This window comes from Procambarus clarkii, chromosome 31 (genome assembly GCF_040958095.1).
Source record: "Procambarus clarkii isolate CNS0578487 chromosome 31, FALCON_Pclarkii_2.0, whole genome shotgun sequence".
Taxonomy (NCBI): Eukaryota; Metazoa; Arthropoda; class Malacostraca; order Decapoda; family Cambaridae; genus Procambarus; species Procambarus clarkii.
In genome coordinates, this window is record NC_091180.1 from 26,876,855 (window position 1) to 26,897,483 (window position 20,629).

At 47.6% G+C, this 20,629-nt stretch overlaps 1 protein-coding gene across 2 annotated transcripts in view; it reads left to right on the top strand.

Moving 5' to 3' along the window:
* Nucleotides 1-20,629, top strand: part of LOC123758846 (midnolin-B) — a 219,751-nt gene that overhangs the window by 18,469 nt on the left and 180,653 nt on the right. The gene's annotated exons all lie outside the window — the stretch shown is intronic.

Below are 20,629 nucleotides of genomic sequence, written 5' to 3' on the forward strand. Positions count from 1 at the left end.
TCTTAACTCTCCCCCAAGACGCTGACGTGCTGGAGGTCTGCACACCCTTAGACACGTAACTTATCAGCGTGATGCCAGGTATTCTTCCCTTCCGGCGTGATAACTGGTACTCTTCCGGCGTGATAACTGGTACTCTTCCGGCGTGATAACTGGTACTCTTCCGGCGTGATAACTGGTACTCTTCCGGCGTGATAACTGGTACTCTTCGGGCGTGATAACTGGTACTCTTCGGGCGTGATAACTTGTACTCTTCGGGCGTGATAACTTGTACTCTTCGGGCGTGATAACTGGTACTCTTCGGGCATGATAACTGGTACTCTTCGGGCATGATAACTGGTACTCTTCGAGCGTGATAACTGGTACTCTTCCGGCGAGATAACTGGTACTCTTCCGGCAGTGATACCAGGTACTCTTCCGGCGTGATAACTGGTACTCTTCCGGCGTGATAACTGGTACTCTTCCAGCATGATAACTGGTTCTCTTCCGGCGCGATGTCCAGTACTTTTCCATCAAAGATGAAAGTCCAAGTTATGTGGCAACAAACCGCTTCCAACTCGGGACCGATATTCTAATCATAAAAGAACTCGTACCAACAGCACGATGTTATTATGCATTTATTTAATAAAATTCCTACACATTCTAGTCACGACGAACGTCGCGTTCAAAATTCAGGATGTGAACGTGCCAAAGAAAACGTATTAAAGTTCGAGCAACATTTAAATGTTAGAGAACTTTGGCAGCTGGCTGGCGTAAATGTGATAATCTTCTAATTGATCTTTCATAATTAAGTAGCCTTTCATTGTTCTGTTTAGGCGTTGCATGGTTTCTCCATTGTTTGAATTTAATATTGCACTTGTTAAGAGAGGTTGGAAAGAACAAGGTCAAGGGAAAGGCACTCGCCTATTGTTGAAGGCGGGACTTGTTCTGATGGCCTGTGCGGTCTTGCTTCTCGGAGGCTGGATAAGGTCAATCATGTTGCCTACCGAGTCACGGCCTTAGACTTGCTGCAAGGTATGAAACTCGTTCGATCACCTTGGCCAAGTCTTGCCCGACTGGTCGAGCCGAAAACTGTCGTAATCGGTACAAGGTTGGAGCATGGGATTTTATGCTAGGCTTTCGGTATTACCCACTCTGTCTCTCTTTCCCTTTGCCCAACCACTTGGGGTGGACGGTAGAGCGACGGTCTCGCTTCATGCTTGTCGGCGTTCAATCCCCCGACTGTCCAAGGGGTTGGGCACCATTCCTTTCCCCCGTCCCATTCCAAATCCTTATCCTGACCCCTTCCCAGTGCTGTATAGTCGTAATGACTTGACATTTTCCCCTCATAATTCCCTCTTTCCATTTTTCTTTACCTTTATTTCTCTTTTCTCTTTCTCTCCTTTTCTTTTTCTTTCCCTTTCCCTTCTCTAGCTCTCTCTAGCTCTCTCTCTCTCTCTCTCTCTCTCTCTCTCTCTCTCTCTCTCTCTCTCTCTCTCTAGCTCTCTCACTAGCTCTCTCTCTAGCTCTCTCTCTATCTCTCTCTCTCTCTCTCTCTAGCTCTCTCACTAGCTCTCTCACTAGCTCTCTCTCTAGCTCTCTCTCTAGCTCTCTCTCTAGCTCTCTCTCTAGCTCTCTCTCTAGCTCTCTCTCTAGCTCTCTCTCTAGCTCTCTCTCTAGCTCTCTCTCTCTCTCTCTCTCTCTCTCTCTCTCTCTCTCTCTCTCTCTCTCTCTCTCTCTCTCTCTCTCTCTCTCTCTCTCTCTCTCTCTCTCTCTCCCTCTCTCCGTCTTTCAGATATCGTATGAAGGCTTTGATGTGAAAACTTCGTAAAGGATGGTTTAAGTTTCAGTCCCGCGGAAGGTAGGGAATTGAATGTCTTATCAGACGCTGAAAGAGACGACAAACTTATATTCTCCTGTGACAAATGGAAGCTTAAGCCAATTTCTTGCATGGATACTTTTCTTTTTTATTGCTTCCTTCCTTAGAAAAGGGAGTGCGTGTTCTCATGTTCAGCCAACCAAGATGTTTTTGTATTATACTCCAAATTAAATTTGATATGAAGCTATTTGTTCAGGCATGCTGGTCTTGTTGACCTCTTCTTACCCTCTTTATCCTCTTCCCTCTAGCCTATTCTTCCTCGTTTTTCTTTCTCTTTTTCCTCTTTACCCTCTTTCCTTATCCCTCTCAATCCTTCCTTCATAGTTCTCTTACTCCTATTTTTATCCTCATATTCCTTCTTCCTCTGTCATCTTCGTTTATTTTTTTCCTTTATCCTTTTTCCTTCCTTGCTTCATCGTAGAAATAACCCTGTCCTCTAAATTAATAATGTATGTATATACTGCGTCAGTTTTTATGACATGCACTCCATATTGAAAGTTGAGTGAAGCATATAAATTATAATGCCCTGTTGAGAGACTTTTGGCTTGATGAAGAATGTCTGAATAATCAAATGTCAGTATGTTGTAGCCTCGCCTAGTTGTGTTATGATACGCTGCACGTTAAATATTATGATGATATTTTGCATCCCATCAGGAAAAATTTCTTTAATTTCATTTGGCCAAATATTGGTTATTATTACACATGAAAAAGGATCTAATCATGTGTGTCCTATGTATAAAGCCTTGGATCCAATATATGCCATATGAGTAGGCTGAGCAATCGGCACTCTTGCTCACTGAACAGATTACGTTCTCCGCTCTGGTTAATTTATTTTTAGTTAGTTCAGTGATTACATTCTATTGATTAGTCTAACTATCTCCTTTTCACATGTTCCTTGTCCAATTTCACAGGATAGTAGCCGTATGTAACTGAATAGTATCTTAGATCTAGCAAAAGTTGCTATCTTGGTATAGGTCTATCGGAAGTTGTCATTGAATTGTAACTATACGATACGAAAGGCTCTATCTAATATTTTGTGTGCCATGGAAGGAAAATGTGTTCTTTAAATCCATCTTTAGGGGCTTAGCCCAGGGTTTGATGATTTTTTGGTTAGGCTACATTACCACTGCCTTTTTACACAGGAAAAGTGGAGAGCTCCATGTCTGCATTCGCTATTATAATTTGGAGCGGTCTCCAAGTTATAATTTGAGGATATTCTCTGTTTAGGTCAAAGATTCACTTGCTAGTTTACATGAAGACGATTACTGAAAGTGTAATATGTTTTTAAACCACAAATATTTAGATAACTATCCTGTTGATGTGAGAATGGAGGTTGGGTGTCTCGTGGTAATCACTTTACCTTGAGGACGGGCTCCCTGTTTGGTATCAGGAACGTGAGGGGGGTTCCTGGTACTGATCCTTGTATAGTATAGCTCTTCTTGTCGCTTTTCTCCATTTCTCTTCTCTTTAACGGTGGCTGCTTCGTTTGTTATGTATTGTCTCGCCGAGTTTAATACTCTACCTTGGTTTTCTCGGCCGGTTTCAATACTTTTTAAGGAAATGTTTTAGAGTAAAGGTGTCAAAGGCAAAGTGAGGCACAGTTCCAGTAATCTTTACTCATAGCTCATTCCTCTCAGCTTGGGGACTATCCTGGTGGCATGCCTCTGAACCTTTTCTAACTCCGTTTTGTGTTTGACTAGATGTGGACTCCCTGCTGGAGTCGCATATTCCTTTATTGGTCTGACATATGTGGTATACAATGTTCTGAATGATTCCTTACACAAGTTTCTGAAGGTAGTTCTTATGTTCACCAGTCTTGCATACGCCGCTGATGTTATCCTTTTAGTGTGGGCTTCAGGTGACAAGTCTGGTGTGATATCAACCCTAAGATCTTTCTCTCGTCCTGACTCCTGAATGATTTCCTCTCTCAGCTGGTACCTTGTGTTTGGCCACCGGCTTCCTATGCCTATCTTCATCACTTTGCACTTGCTCGAGTTAAACTCTAGTAGCCATGTGTTGGCCCATTCCTTCAGTCTGTCCAGGTCATCCTGTAGCCTCTTGCTGTCCTCCTCTTGTCTTAATCCATCTCATAATTTTAGCATCATCAACAAACATTGAGAGGGATGAGTCTATTCATGTTACAAATTTTCTAATCTCATCATAGTTTCCCCTTTGGAAACTATGGATAATTTTACTTTTCTTTCCATTCCTTGGATGGTTTAACTTTACTTCCACAAGATACTCAATCCACCAGAGTGTGTGTGTGTTTGTATGTATATTTAAGTGTCCGTTCCAACACTGCAACCAATGTACTTCCTCGATTTTCATCACATTTACAATTAAAATAGTATATTGTGAATAAAAGAATTTATCATTTTTTTATATGCTTGGCTTTGGATTGCTATTCATGTATACGTTATTTAATGTTGTGAGTAATATAAATAAAATTATTGTATGAGAGTCGCTTCAGGATACAAATGGAATGCATTAGGCAGCGATGTGGTGGAGGCTGACTCCATACACAGTTTCAAATGTAGATATGATAGAGCCTAATAGGCTCAGGAACCTGTACACCAGGTGATTAACAGTACACGTGTAGTTCGGTCACGTGTACATGCTTTGTAACTCGAATAGGGTGGTTGGATTGTGACGTGAGGTGATGGATGGTGTGTTGATGTGATGTTAATGGGTCGCGTGGATGTATGGATGTATAGTATATAGATGTTGCAGTGTGAAGTGTTTCAGTGCTCTAGCAGCAGTAGGCTGGGGTTGTGGTGGGGAAGGCGGCATATGTATTGCCTGGGGTGGGGAGGGAGGGGGAGATCGATGAGGTGAGGTTGTTGAAGGTACAGGTGTGTGGGACGGACAGGTGTTAAGAGGGGTGTGGGATGCACATGTGCTGGTACAAGTGTGGTAAAGTGAAAGTGGGGGGGAGGGGAGGGAAAAGTATAGCTGCTCTATCATGGGGAGGGGTATATATGTGTGTATATGGGGCCGGGGGAGGGGGTAGGGTCCCATTTCTATGGTCTTGAGGTGACAAGTCGTGATCATTATGTAGTGTTTATCAGGATAATCATCCCTCGAGTTCAAGAAAAACCCGCACAAATTATTCTCGGTGCTTGAACGTCAAAAGTGTTACGGGCTATTCATGTCCGTGCCACCTTTTGGATGTCTTAATCTTTATCAATCAAAAGTGTCTTCAACAAGATGGCGGTGGAATAAAATGAGACAGCGAAGCATTCTGTTCTTAGACTGGTGAAACATGAGCACGTTTTATCAATTTGCAATCGTAAAAAAATATTTTGCCTAGCCAGAAACGCACGAAGCCTAGCAACCTAACCTAACCTGTCGAGGCGAATGCGTAGAAAATGGTGCTTTTAGTTTGTATAAATATGTTGTATTTTTAACGGATTGGCCCATCCCTTAAAGAAATGCGTCAAACTGGACGAGAGAGAGAGAGAGAGAGAGAGAGAGAGAGTTGCTTCAACAGTAATTATAAGACGCTGCTACATGAAGTGAGAGTATTGCCTGACCATTCTTGAGAACATCGGGAACACAGGTTGCGCGTTCTTAAGAGCAGGGGGGGGGGCATGGCAATAGGCCCATACTGTCATAATTACTTCAGAGGGGTTGCTGTGCTGCTTCTGACCAGGGTGTAGGTTGTAGTAGATCTGTTGTGTACAACCTCTCCGTTACTGGTCATGTTAGTGACGTTTACTGTATCCTGCTGAGAGAGGATGAACTGTCATTATGGTTATATTTTTAGTGTGTTTCATTACTATCTGTATTCGTCAACGGTGATACCAATATATTGAATCAAAACGGCATCTTTCAACGCCTTTTAACCACGGTAGAAAGCACATTTGTGGTTGAGTGTGGCGCCATGTGCCTGTCTTCCCTACAGTTGATTCAGCCTTCAACTCCTGCCAATTCAGATTCCCATTACTATGTTGTTATAGATTCAGTTCCAAGTAGCACGGGCTATGGTGAGCCCGTAGTGGACTTACCTGGCACAGGAGCGGGGCTGTAACTTCCCCCATTACTATTTGTGTTATAACTATGAGCTGCAATGCTTGCATAAAGCAAAACCCATCCATCTATACACGCCAGATGGAATGAGAAAAACATGGCTACTCCTATCCAAGGAAACATAGGCCTAAGGCTTCAGAGAAGGAGTGGGCTGGTGGTCCTTGAACCAGACCTTCAACTGAAGATGGCGTGGCTTGATGAGGCCCGAAACCACCTCATAAGCTGAAGACGAAGTTGCCTGACGATGGATGTCGAGGCGTGAGCTACAATATTCGACTCTGGAACCTTGTGCCTAGTGAACTGGGAAAGCAGTATCGATTTTTGTCGTACGCAAGTAAGGCCCATTGAACCCTCCCGCACGCAGGGATGCACTGGCGAGGTCGCGAGAGAGAGAGATGAGAGTGGGAGGGGAACGCGAAGGCTAGAGGTAGGATAGCGGGTAGCAGGTAAGAGAGGTAGCGTTAGTCAGGGATATGCTAGCGAGGGGGAGGGATAAAAGGGGAGATGTTGGCGGGAGGGAGGGAGGAAGAGGGGGATGGAGATATGCAGGCGAGAGAGGGAGGAAAGGTGCAGGCGGCAAGAAGGAAGGGGTGAAGAGAGCGATGCAATAAATGGGGAAATTGGATAACGGAAAAGGTTGTGCGTGTGTGGGCAGGACAGGATGTAGGAATGGTGCACAGGCGGTGTGGAAGGAGAGAAAGGGGAGGGGGGGGGGATGAAAGGTTCATTGAAGACGTGGAAAACTAGGATGTGTGGGATTAGCGGTGGAGGTGGCAACACTGGTCACGTCTCAGAGAGAGGCTGGGGCCTCTCAGTGTTGCCAGATAGCAACACCAAACACCCAGATGTTGTAAGTCGAGCTTTAATATAAACAAAGTAAAAGTAGTAATATTTTGCCTGTACCCGTGACAGTTTATTAAATATTAGTTATTTGCAGATTTTATTATGACATAAAATAATTGCGTTTATAATTGTGTATAAGTTCGGTTGCATTCTCCTAGCTCATTCCATTTATTGTAATTAATTTTGTCAATAAAGATGTTAATAATAATAACGTTTCTGTTCAAGATAAACATTTGATCTTTGTCACCGAGTATTAATACTTTATACGTCGTTAACATGTCTCCACTGTTGCTCCACGTCTCCAGGGTGGTGTGGGCTAGTTCTCCTAGCCGTTCCTCGTAGTTCAGGCTCCTCTGCCCGTTTGTGAATTTGTTATCTTGTTAAAATTTCACTATTTTTCTTTAGATGGGAGTTCCACGCCTCTGCTGCATATAAAAGATCCAGTCTTACGTAGGTTGTAAATAGTATTTTTTTGTTTCCTATCGGCTTGTTTCTGGGATTCGACTCGTGGGTCCGGCTTTTTACCTTTTGTGTGTTTATAAATATATTCACACAAGCACGTATGGATAAAGTCACTTACAACATTAGCAAGCTACCATATCAAAAGTATATTTTCCGAGAATCTTAGGCTTGGATTGTGATGTTGAGAGAAGTAGGATCACTATTATTAGTGATCCTACTTACTTAGGATCACTTCAGAGATCAGTATCTTGGAAAATGAGAGTTCAGATATTATTAATGATCCCCATTTAAGTTATCAGTCTTGGGGGGGGGGGTGTTAGGCGTTCTTTTGTATTTGAAATTCTAGGTTACCGAACAGTAGGCTTCGGCTATATGATTGTCGGGCTCTATAATTAGGCTGGGTCAGCTGAACCAAAATACGTTAGGCCTACATTTTATATTATAGGGAACATGTTCAAGATGATGAATGGGACGAGTTTATAATGTCAGTGGGTCGCTGACCTGCTGTTTGGAGGTGTGGGCAGCTCCAGTGGTAGGTGGGCCCCTGGTACTGTGTGGCAGGTGGGGCCCCTGGTACTGTGGCAGGTGGGGCCCCTGGTACTGTGTGGCAGGTGGGGGCCCCCTGGTACTGTGTGGCAGGTGGGGGCCCCTGGTACTGTGTGGCAGGTGGGGGCCCCTGGTACTGTGTGGCAGGTGGGGGCCCCTGGTACTGTGTGGCAGGTGGGGGCCCCTGGTACTGTGTGGCAGGTGGGGGCCCCCTGGTACTGTGGCAGGTGGGGCCCCTGGTACTGTGTGGCAGGTGGGGGCCCCTGGTACTGTGTGGCAGGTGGCAGTCCCCTGGTACTGTGGCAGGTGGCAGTCCCCTGGCTCAGGCAACGAGAAGCGCAGCCGGGAGAGGCAAGTAGGCAGACACTGGGAGCCGCTCTCAGAGAGAGAATATTGACCCCGGCAGAAAAGTGACCCACCGTTCATCATTCTATGGTGGAAGATCCACTAATTTTAACATTGTAACCAAATCTCCCCCGAGGATAATTATTCTGTAGGCCTACAGAAGGTGTGTGTGTGTGTGTGTCTGAGAGAGAAAGAGAGAGAGGGGGGGAAAGGAGGGGGTATGTGGGATGGTTCGGAAAAGAGTGGCGGGACTATAGAGCCGATGGTGCGGTGGGGGAGGTCCCAACTAGAGAGCGATTGACTGGGGGAGGTGTAGGCAGGAGAGAGAGAGAGAGAGGAAGGGAGGGAGAATGGGGTTGGAATGCTTCCAAAAGGGCTTGAGCATAAAAATTGTTTTCCCCCCCTCCTGCACATAGCCCACTGCCTGCACCCTACAACTTTCTCTCTCTCTCCCTCTGCTTTCAATTTGAGTATTGGCTGTAGCAGTCGTCTGCTATGGAAGCGTTGCACACAGCAACATGCAACGCGTCCAGGCAACGCCCGTAGCGTTGCCTGGACGCGGGTGTATTAGGAATGCAGCAGCTTTCTCTAGGAACGCTGCTGTGTTCCTAGAGACCCCGAAAAATACTTATGATGGTATTTAACGAAGGTCTCTTAACAGAGTGCCAAGCCCACCCGCTTATGCTGTATTGTACGTGGTTGTAATGTGGGTGTGGAGTATATTGGAAGATGTGGAGGTGGGTGGAAGACGGTGGGCGGAAGACAGTGGGCGGTGGGTGGGGAGGGAGATGAAGTAATGAGAGTTGTGACCTTGGTTTTAACGATGGGGCGCCGTAGGCCGATCCTCACTTCTTGTTCGGGACGAGCACTTGAGTGGGACGTGGTGGTTAGGGACGAGCACTCAACTGGGACGTGGTGGTTAGGGACGAGCACTCAACTGGTTCGTGGTGGTTAGGGACGAGCACTCATCTGGGACGTGGTGGTTAGGGACGAGCACTCATCTGGGACGTGGTGGTTAGGGACGAGCACTCAACTGGGACGTGGTGGTTAGGGACGAGCACTCGACTGGTACGTGGTGGTTAGGGACGAGCACTCATCTGGGACGTGGTGGTTATTCAAAAGTAAATGTAACACCACATTGAGCTTTTGATGTGACTGTATGTGAGATACTTAACATTCAAGCGTTCAGCTTTTGGCTGCGGTGGCTTTAAACAGATTATGTGCTGGTGGGCCCTATTGCGACTTGCTGTTGATGTGGCTCACAGATGGTAACAAGTGGCTTGCTCTGCAGCTGTTGGTGGATGGCTCCTCTGATGTCTATCTGGCTGGTTAGACATCATTTCCCTTAACATTACTCTTGCTATATTTTGTGTTCCCTGTGGCATGTTTGATATATTTTTCATTCAAGGCACATCCTCGCCCTATTATATTATGTGAAGAGTAAGTCCCTCATCCCTCTCGCTCGTTCCATTCCAGGGTTTAGATTCACGAAGCAGTTACGCAAACACTTACGAATCTGTACATCTTTTCTCAATCTTTGGCGGCTTTGTTTACAATTATTAAACAGTTAATGAGCTCCGAAGCACCAGGAGACTGTTTATAACAATAACAACAGTTGATTGGCAAGTTTTCATTCTTGCAAACTGTTTAATAAATGTAACCAAAGCCGTCAAAGATTGAGGAAAGATGTACACGTTCGTAAGTGCTTTCGTGAATCTGGCCGCAGGTCTCTTCTCGTCCTTCCCTTCCATCTTAACCCATTCCTCTTTCTTCGTCACTGGTCACAGCCTCGAGCCTGCTACCTCCGCCTCCCTCATTCTTCTGCATCACTGGACGACCAGTCAAGCGGCTCCTGCGCTGCTGCCTTCAGGATACTCGCTCCATCTTCCCCTATCTTCAGTGGTATTCGCAATCCTTCTCTCTGTTTTTGCAATATGTCTTAAGTGCCGGAATGCATTCCTGTTCTCTTGACCTTCTTGCTGTTACTTTGTGCTTAAGGACTAGTGAGGCTGCTTCCAGCCTGCCTAGGGGACCTTGCGCTCACGGGGTTACCTTGAGGTGCTTCCGGGGCTTAGCGTCCCCGCGGCCCGGTCGTCGACCAGGCCTCCTGGTTGCCGGACTGATCAACCAGGCTGTTGGACGCGGCTGCTCGCAGCCTGACGTATGAGTCACAGCCTGGTTGATCAGGTATCCTTTGGGGTGTCTTAAGTGTACGACGGCTTCTTGAATTGAACTTGACTGTACACCTCATCCAACTCTTAATCCTTTCCTTCCCTCTTCTGCTCGTTATCCTTCGTCTTATCCTACTCCCAACTCCTTCACCTTTGCCTCCTCGTCAACCTGTGCCTTTACCTTGTAACCCTTCTACCCCTCCGCCCCCCCCCACTCCCTACTGCAGCCCTGTAAACAGGCTTGGGGAAAAGTGTGTTAAACCACATGTGACGTCATTTCCGGATCTCCAGGATGTTGACCTCCCCCACCTACCAACACTATCTTAGTTCTTGAGGTAACTGTGTGCTCGCCTAGGTGTGCTTGCGGGGGTTGAGCTCTGGCTCTTTGGTCCCGCCTCTCTACTCTCAATCATCTGGTGTACAGGTTCCTGAGCCTACTGGGCTCTTATCATATCTATATTTGAAACTGTGTATGGAGTCGGCCTCCACCACATCACTGCCTAATGGATTCAGTTTTTTTTTTTTTTTTTTTTGTGTGTGTGTGTGTGTGTGTACTCGCATTCTTGTGCTGGCAGGATCGGGCTTCAGATCTTGGACCCCGCTCTTCCTCCCGTCAATCGTTTAAAGCAATGACTTCCATCCTACATGTCTTGACGTTCAATTATTAATGATGCAAGCCTTTCATACTTTTAACATAATTTTCAATAAGTATTTTAGGTTATATCTCCTCTCATTCTATCACTTATAGGGTCGTTAATGCCGTCGCCCTCAACCGCGTACATCATTTAGTGCACCAAGGCTATTGTCTTGCTAGAAGCTGTTCGTTGCATCAAGTTCCTCGCATATTTTCTTGTCATTCTCTGTTTGTTCTCCCGTCTTAAGCAACCAAGTCACTGGATCACTTACAATGTTATACTCCTAATATAAATATGTAGCATATTCGGCTGCTTCTTGGTCTTGAATGCACCTGTGGTTAGTTACGTAACATCATCTTTATATGCACGACCCCCCGAACATCCCTGCAGGTACGGTTCGAACACCCCTGAAGGTACGGTTCGAACACCCCTGAAGGTACGGTTCGAACACCCCTGAAGGTACGGTTCGAACACCCCCCCTCTTAAGCAATGCGAACGTCTTCCTCCACTTCATCTCTCCCTCTCCATGCACGACGCATACCCCCATTATCTCTGCTCCTCTGTTTCACTCTCATGCTTTCTGGTTTTTGTGTTGTTCTCTTGGTTTCCCTGACCGCGGTGTTGTGTGGGAGGTCTGGTCCGGGGCCCAGCTAGCACCTGGACATGACCCTAGGGGCATGTATGTGGCCGGGCCGTGCGTCCTGGGGCCCCCTGATGCAGGTGATTGTTGAGGCCAGCATCCCGCACGACAAACCAGACAGCCGGGGGGGGGGGGGCATTAAGGTCATGGCCTCAGTGTTCCTTGTCGTTCTCCTCCTCTTCCAGCACCTTGCTCTTCTCCATCTCTTCCAGTTCCTTGCTCCTATTCCTCCCCCCTTCTGCTACTAACTTGCCCCCTCTTCACTTTCCCTCCCACCACTAGTGTCTCCCCCTCTCCCACATGGTACCCCGGTGATCATGGCATGAACTCCCCCCCCCTCCCCCCCGTACCACCTCCCACAGTAATACCCGCATCGCAGTTCTCGTAGCCCCCACGTCCACACGGTAGACGGGGGAGGGGAGTGAGGAAGCAAGGGTTAGAATTGTTGAGGGAGATAAGAGGAAATTGGGAGGGGAAGGGTGGGAGGGAGAAATGTCGACACGTGTGTGTGTGTACGTGTACGTGTGTCTGTGTGTGTTTACCCACAGGCCGAATTTCAGTTCTTAAGGCTCTTGTATTTACTTTAAGTCGTGTGAGTGAGTGACACGTGCCTCTTCACTACTCTTATCGTAGCTACAGATGACACTGAATGGAGGTCGCCTCAACGTATTTCCCAACGACCCATCTGGCTCTTCGGTTTCCACTGCGCCACCAGTGCCTCAGGTGAATAGGCACAGATGAACTAGAAATTAGTTACATAGGCCTATAGTTGAGGAAAAATAGAAACATAAGTTAACGACTGAACATGTTCTATCTGCCTTGTCCGTTCCCCATGACTACCTTCTATGTCTCGACCATGTCACCGTGTCTTCGCTGCCAGGTTGTGAGGTGACGTTCTGTCGACCAGTATACATAGTTCAGCACCAGTCTTAAAGAAAGCTTAGCTTTGCACTTTCTCTAGTTTCATGTTGTGCCTCTTTACGTCGGGGTTCCATGCTGGGGCTGCATAGTCTTCACGCACATGGTATTTAGTGCTCTGAAGTACACCTTGTGTGATTAGTGCAGGGCAGTTATTGTAAGTCACACAAGGGAAGGGAACTATGAGGAGAATGCGCCAAGTCATTACAACTATATAGCACTTGGAAGGGGTCAGGATAGGGATTTGGGATGGGACGGGCGGAAAGGAATGGTGCCCAACCGCTTGAACGGTCGGGGATTGAACGCCGACCTGCATGAAGCGAGACCAAACTATCGTAAATAAGTTACTAGGATATTATGGAGGTGCCAGGACCAGTTCATGATGCCCCCCCCCCCCCATGGGTGGGCACCTGGGCATTGACCGGACCGTATTCAGGCAAGACTTGGGGAGTAGAAGAACTCTCAGAACCCCATCAACCAGGTATCAGGCAAGACTTGGAGTAGTTATGGCTGTACCTTGCGGCACCGAAGTGATCAATACTTAACATAGACTTGACCACTATCAGTGTATGCCAATGTACACTGCTTGGAGTCTCAAGTCTGTTCTGCTGTTAAAATATGATTATTATTCTTACTGGATGAGGTACCTGGCAGTGCCGGGGGTCTCTCTATCTTCTCTTCCTTTCTCTCTTCCACCATTCCCATCTCCTTGCCTCTCACCCTTCTCCCTCCTCTCCATCAGTCTTCTACGCGCCTCTTTCTTTGTAAAGTTACGGAAAGGTTACCCTTCCCCCTCCCTTTCCCTTACCCTCCCCCCTACCCGTGGTGTTCCTTGTACCCCTTCTTAAAACTGTTCTCAGTTTCCGGCAGTTAGGTGGTCCGCTTGTTAGCCTTGAATTAGTGTGTTACTCGCGGATTAGTGGGTTAGTGTGTTGTTGTGTGGTTAGTAAAACAACTCAATTTTTTAGGAGCGCTTTAAATGCCTCTTAATTGCATTCCCTTAGAAGGAATACATCACAATGGACAATTTGGCAAATATTAAAGGAACCGGTTCCAGATTTACAAACATAAATACTTCTTAACGACAGGAGGGCTACATTGAGCCAATTCTGTAAATGTTAGGGCCCAAGGGTTTTCAAGGCCCTCTAGGTAGTCGATAGCCTAAAGTACAACTTGACAACTTAAAGGATGAACAACCCAGCGGGTTTTCTTCCTATTGGGGAGTGTTGTACATGTTGCTATGGCGGTGTGTCCACTCACAGGATGAGTGGCGCTGCCCAATACTGTCACTATGGCGGGGTGTCCACTCACAGGATGAGTGGCGCTGCCCAATAAACTCGCCCCTCGGGGCAAAATTAAAAATTTAAAGGGTATTTGATCAACTGGGCTATGGTATCACGGGCACAGTCTAGTCTAGCCGGAGCACCAGACAATCAGAGACTGGAGACCCTCAAAATCACTACGGGTAATCAGGGTAAACCTCTGGCTTAGGGCTGATTACACCTTGTTTAGCCTGTTATCTCAAGGCTGTCTATGTCTAGGCTTGCATGGTTAAAGACGACTTCTCCAAATTGGACCTTGAATTGTGGGACAGGTTGAAGGGTTGACGTGTTTAATATAGTGTTAGTTAACCCTCTTCGTTAATCGTCGTTACACATGGACTAGTGGTTTGAATAGGCCTACGCGTGGTTTAGTTTTATCTCTTAAGTGTAAGCTTAAGGGGGTTTATTTGCTATGAAATATTCGTTGTTTTGTGTAAGTGTGTAAGTATATATCTAGACCACTACTAGTTCCGTACACGAGCTAACTTAGTGGTATGGCAGCAGTAACGACAATCATTATGGTATATTAAAAGTTCTCTTGCGTGCAGTAGCAAATGCAGTAATTGTAACTAACAACAGTAGCCTTATGGCGCTGGTTCAGGCCCCCCAGGCCGGAGCACCAGCTCCCACGCCTCTTTGCTACAGAGGCAGCATAGTACTGACCAGCCCTCCGTCACGTTAGTACTGACCAGCCCCCCGTCACGTTAGTACTGGCCAGCCCCCCGTCACGTTAGTACTGACCAGCCCCCCGTCACGTTAGTACTGGCCAGCCCCCCGTCACATTAGTACTGACCAGCCCCCCGTCACGTTAGTACTGACCAGCCCTCCGTCACGTTAGTACTGGCCAGCCCTCCGTCACGTTAGTACTGACCAGCCCTCCGTCACGTTAGTACTGACCAGCCCCCCGTCACGTTAGTACTGGCCAGCCCTCCGTCACGTTAGTACTGGCCAGCCCTCCGTCACGTTAGTACTGGCCAGCCCTCCGTCACGTTAGTACTGACCAGCCCTCCGTCACGTTAGTACTGGCCAGCCCTCCGTCACGTTAGTACTGGCCAGCCCTCCGTCACGTTAGTACTGACCAGCCCTCCGTCACGTTAGTACTGACCAGCCCTCCGTCACGTTAGTACTGACCAGCCCCCCGTCACGTTAGTACTGGCCAGCCCTCCGTCACGTTAGTACTGACCAGCCCCCGTCACGTTAGTACTGACCAGCCCTCCGTCACGTTAGTACTGACCAGCCCTCCGTCACGTTAGTACTACTAGCCAGCGCCCCGTCACACAGTAGCAGCCGCCATGCCTCCAGCACATTCCATTTCATTAACCACCACCACCACACGCGCCAAGAAGGTGGTAGTATTGACCATCCTGCATGTAGGTGGCAGTTTTAGCAGCAACCCCCCCCCCCCCCCCCACACACACACACACACACACACACACATACACACACACAGAGCCGCTCCTTAGCAACCCCCCATTTCCACACCCCACCCTCTTCAGGGGCTAGGAAAAGCGGCTGGACCTTTGGTGTAGCAGGTGAAGCGGCTAGACGCTGACCGACCCTATCCTCTTTCACGGAATCGTTTTCACCTCTCCCTACATCAGTTTATTGCTATATATGTATAGCAATTGACCAATCAGATGCTATATGTGTACATGTGACTGGTCTACGATAAGAGAGGTTGATGAGAGGAATGGAGTTAGGGGTAGTAGCACATGTGGGTGCGTGTAAGGCGCGCGCGTGTATACAAAACAAAGGGGCAAGGAGCTAGGGATGAAGGGGGTAGGTCTCTCACGGGGAGGGGGGTGACTTTCCCACGGCTCGGCGGGTCTCATGGCGACGCCGCTCACCTCGTCCAGTTATTTATGCAACACGGATTAAGTTACTTCATTTTTCGGGCTTTTGTGTAAATAGAGATGGGGGCACTGGGCTTGTGTTTACCTCAGGGCGAGTCTATGGGCCTGGGGAAGCTCTTCTATGGGAGGGAAGACAGGTACTATGCGCGTAGTGAGAGTTTGGGGTGGGTGTGTGTGACTTGTTGTTGTGGTTTGAAGCTGAGGGCGTCACTCCCTCCGCATGAGTGGGTTAAACGAGTCTGGGCTAATATACTACGTTTAGTTCTACCCAACTCATTCATACGTTAAATGGACAACGGCCTTCATTCATGACAATGTGTCTTATTCGCCAGTTGATCGACTTGAGGGGGGAAAAAATTGGGCTTCCTGGAAAAGAAGCTTTTGTGTGTGTGTGTGTTTTGTGCTTGTAAGGTCGAGCGTCATCTCCTGGACCCCGGCTTTGTAAGTTTGCTTCGCTACAATGGCTTCCGACCCTGTTATGTATCTTTGTTCATACCTTCTTTATGTCCTCATGGCTCATTTGAGTCAAGACTCCATTAGCGTCCTCTCGTCTTAAGATCTATTCACAGTGCCTCTTAAGACTATTATACATCGTTATCACGTCCTTTCTTGTATGTTGTGTGGGAGTCTAAAGACCGTGATTGTTGTGGTCTGGTGCCAGGCTGCTTAGTTTCCAGTGTTACTGGCGCCCAGGATGCTGCTTTGCTGTTATAAAGAAGTTTCAGCTCTCCAGGAGGGTTCATTCCTGGTTTCTTAGTAGTCCAGCAAGGGTTCTTGGCCAGCCAGATTATATCTTCTGATGCAGGCGATGAGTCACAATAACGTGGCTGAAGTAGTTTGACCAGACCACACACTAGAAGGTGAAGGGACGACGACGTTTCGGTCCGTCCTGGACCATTCTCAAGTCTCTTCACCTTCTAGTGTGTGGTCTGGTCAAATGTCTTCTGATCAAGAGGCACGTTTTCTAGCTCTGGCTAGGAGTGTTCTTAGCTATCCAGGCCATAAATGTTACTTGTGTTTAAATGTTAGTATAGGAGCTTCTGTACACTCTGGAAAATGTCCTGCTGCTCCTCAGTTGAGTATACACCAGACTGTGTGAATGTCTGGTCTCCAGGGGGCTTCAGGAGAACTGGTCACTTGCCTTCGTTAGGTATATGTACTGTTAAGCGCTATGCGCTTCATAGATGGAACGCGGTATGCTATAGGTTATTGTGGCGAGCAAAGCACACTAGGATAGGAAGTAGTGTCTGTATAGCGTTCCCTGGTTCTTTCCCCAGAGGACAACCTTGGAGACAGCCTCAACCCAGATTAGGTAAACGTGGGAGTACAGTATTGACATTTTCCTTAGTGGGGGGGTGTTGTTGTCCTAGTCCAGTCACCCTGTGGAGTCATTGCAGGTTGAGCAAGCGAGACTTCTACCTTGCCATACATATGTATGTGTCGTACTTGCTACGTGTATGTAGGCACACATAGATACGACTCTGTGAATGAGACGAGATCGAGGCTAGCACAACAGCACATTGTGTGAGCTCACACCTTGCTTGGATGGGATGAAGTTCTTCACGAAATGTCCGTAGCTTCACCGCTACACGTTGTTTAACACTTCAACTAACGCAGCAGGAGTCAATGTCCCTCGATTCAGCTTGACTGGATGATGTTTTATCACCAGGACATCACTTTTAGGCGCGCTCTTTCAACTACTTCGCAAGGGCTTGCTGCGGCTCCCATCCCGCCAAACACACACCGAAACTACGACGTTGGTACAACGTTCGAACAAGTTTTAACACCTAACCAGTTATAACAACCAATATAGCAAGTTGTAACTACATTCTAATACGTCATAAACACACTAAGCCAAGATATAACAACCTAATTACAAGTTGTAACAAGCAGAAAATAGAGACAATTTCGATTTGTGTTTCCAGGGATGTCCCTTAGGTCCTTCAGTCTTGGACCTGGCACCCACCGCCTGCTACATTTTTCGCGTCACGTTCAAGATCTCTTTCCTTTTGTATTTATGTTTTTTGATTCTCTAATATACATCTGATTAGTTTCCCTCAATTAACTGTACTCTTATCCCACGAACGGGTTCAAATATAAATAAGGTAATGACGAAGTTCAGTAGAACTTCGGTTTCAACTCTTTTTTTTTTTTAACCCTGTCGTAGCTCAGTCGATTAAGGCAGTGTCTGGGATGCTCCCGGACGCAGGTTCGAATCCTCGTCACGGCCCTTGTGGATTTGTTCATAAATAAGGTAAAGCCTGCTGGGTTAGATACACAAGCGGTCGATTGTTGTTATCATGTTCAGGTGTCGGGAGAGTCACTTATGTTTTGTCGTCCGTGTCTTGTGAAGACTTGCTATATGAAGATACGAGTCTTGTGTGAGTCAAATAAGTATTTGTAGGTTCGAGTGGTATAAGTATACTTGTTGTAAATGCTAGTAGGTAAATACGAACACCAGTGGAAATGGGTGTAAACTAGAAATCCTGAAGCGAATGAGTAGCAGAGGAGTTTAGGCAAGTAAGAGAGAGAGGTTCATGTCAATAGTACCTTCGAGACATATGAGGCCCCAGACTTCGACCTAAACCCAAGCAAATCAAGCAAGAAAATGCCCTGCTTTGGACTTTACCTCAATCATGGTGGCAATTTCAACGGCAATCGAAGCACAAGAATGGTCATTGCCTTAGAATGCAACAGGATCATGAACCAGCTCAGGAAAACCATTCCTTACCCTGTGTTTGTCCACCACGAGACCGTGGAACGCTATGTAGACCTCTGCGCTCTGGAGAGTGCATACATCGACCCTAAATTCGACGTCAAGAGGGGACAAGTGACCTTCCTGGAAGAAGATGAAGACCCGACAGGAATACCAATACCACCGCTAACGTTCGGGAAGTACATGCGAATACCTCCTGGCCGAGACACCACCAAGCAACAGTGAACTTACCTCTCACCATCTCAATAAGGAAGACGCCTCCTCCAAGCCAGACAGACCACCTCAAGTGAACCAGGACGACATCACCCTGCCCCACCACTAGCCTCCTGCCGCCCAAGAAGAACTTAAGCTACAGGCTTTGACTGAAAAAACATCTCCAATCCAAGGTGGACGGGCCACCGAACTTTCAAGCCTCCTCTCTCCACATCCAAATCCTCTTCCAAGAATTTCATCGCCCCATCCTTCTTCCTCCCACATCCTTTCCAAGCTCTTTGGACATCAAAGCAAAAGTACCTTCGAGTACACATACAATGACTATTTATTAAACGCAGCAGGTGACCCAATGTCCAGGCTGCGTGGTACTGGAGCTCCACCTGGTTGATTGATGATTAAGCCACCATGAGAGATGGCACGGGCATGAGTAGCCCGTAGGTGGTACGGGCATGAGTAACCCGTAGGTGGTGCTTGTTTGGAGTGAATGTGTGATCTGGTGTAACATCTTGAAGTGTCTGCGGGCCTCTGCTGGGCCGGGCTTGTCGTCCGCATAGGTAAGCACACAGCAGGCGGGAGTGTAAGGTAGAATGGTGTGGGTGCTCAGGTGTGGCCAACTTTCCTTCGGAATCCCACGGCTAAGAGGCAGGTTAATTACCCCGGAGCGGCGGCCGGAAATATGGGGAATTTGAGACGGTATATTTTGTCGCTTTCAACTCCACGCTGTTCCGTAAGTTGTATAGCGTCTTACCTCTTGTCGGGAACGTCTTAACATGTGTGTGTGTAAAATAACTTTTTTCATATTTGTTAAAACGTGGTATGATTCAGCGGGGGCAAAATAGGCTTGGAAGGGAGTGTTAGAGGAAATAATTGCTGAGAGTGCCCCGCTCATCGGCCAGCGTTCAAGGTCGCCTCCCCGTGATATCCCTACCCCGGCACCAGCCATGGCGGCGCGCCCTCTGCCGCCAGGGATGGTTATACAGCTCTGGCCGCCTACACCAGTACCTGGAGAGGCTCTCAGTCGCCTCAAGCGCTTGGCAGAACCATTTAAATGAGTCGTTGGGTGAAGAGGAGGCTTGGGGGGGGGGGCTGTTTATGTGGCTGGCTTGAAGTTGATAGGTCTAGCAGTTTGTCCACGTGGGCGGTGGAAAGTTGATGTGGTTGACGCATGCTATGGTTCTCGGTATGTGTGGGTAGGGGTGCGGGGTGGTGGGGAAGGCCTGGGCAGGGTAGCAGACCCTTCTTGAACAGCCTCGCGTCCAGATGCTCTGAACGTCTGAGAAACTGGCGCGGGGAAGATGTTTAAAAGCTCGCCTTCCTCACGTGTAGGGGAATTTCTGCCTGCTTCCCGCTGATTTGGCAGGGCGTTATGCTGCTAGTGGCTTGCTGTAGAGGTAGGGGCGGAGGGCGCCGTGACAAGAGGGAGTCTTGAGACCGTCTGGGCAGGAGTGCTGCTCGCTCCATGGGTCACCACGGGCCTAAGCAGATAATTGTTGCCAGGATTGTGGAAATGTTTCGCGCAGAGAGGTTCCAAGTGAAGGACTTTTTGTTTCTATCTCGCTATATATTTACACTGTGTGTTAAATGTAATGCCTGTACGAGATAAAGCTGTGTACAATACTTGGATCATAATATATAATCAAAAGTAGACTCAAGAGCATATGTTTATGTGGAGACTGTACGCAAGTCACTCCGTGAGAAGGACCTGGCGTCAAGCGATTAGAGTATTGTTGAAGGAACGACGACAGCGGCGGGTGACGGAAAAGGCAAGGACAAAAATACTCTGGGTTATTTGTCATGGCTGCGGGGGTGGGTGGCGTGCTGGCGGGGTGGGCGTGCTGGGGTGTTGTCTGCGTGTCCCTTCAAGCAGTGTCAGGAGGGAGTGTGTACTTGCCTAGTTGTGCTTGCGGGGGGTTGAGCTCTGGCTCTTTGGTCCCGCCTCTCAACTGTCAATCAACTAATTTACAGGTTCCTGAGCCTACTGGGCTCTTATCATATCTACACTTGAAGATGTGTATGGAGTCCATAGGATTAAGGACTTGCCCGAAACGCTACGCGTACTAGTGGCTGTACAAGAATGTAAC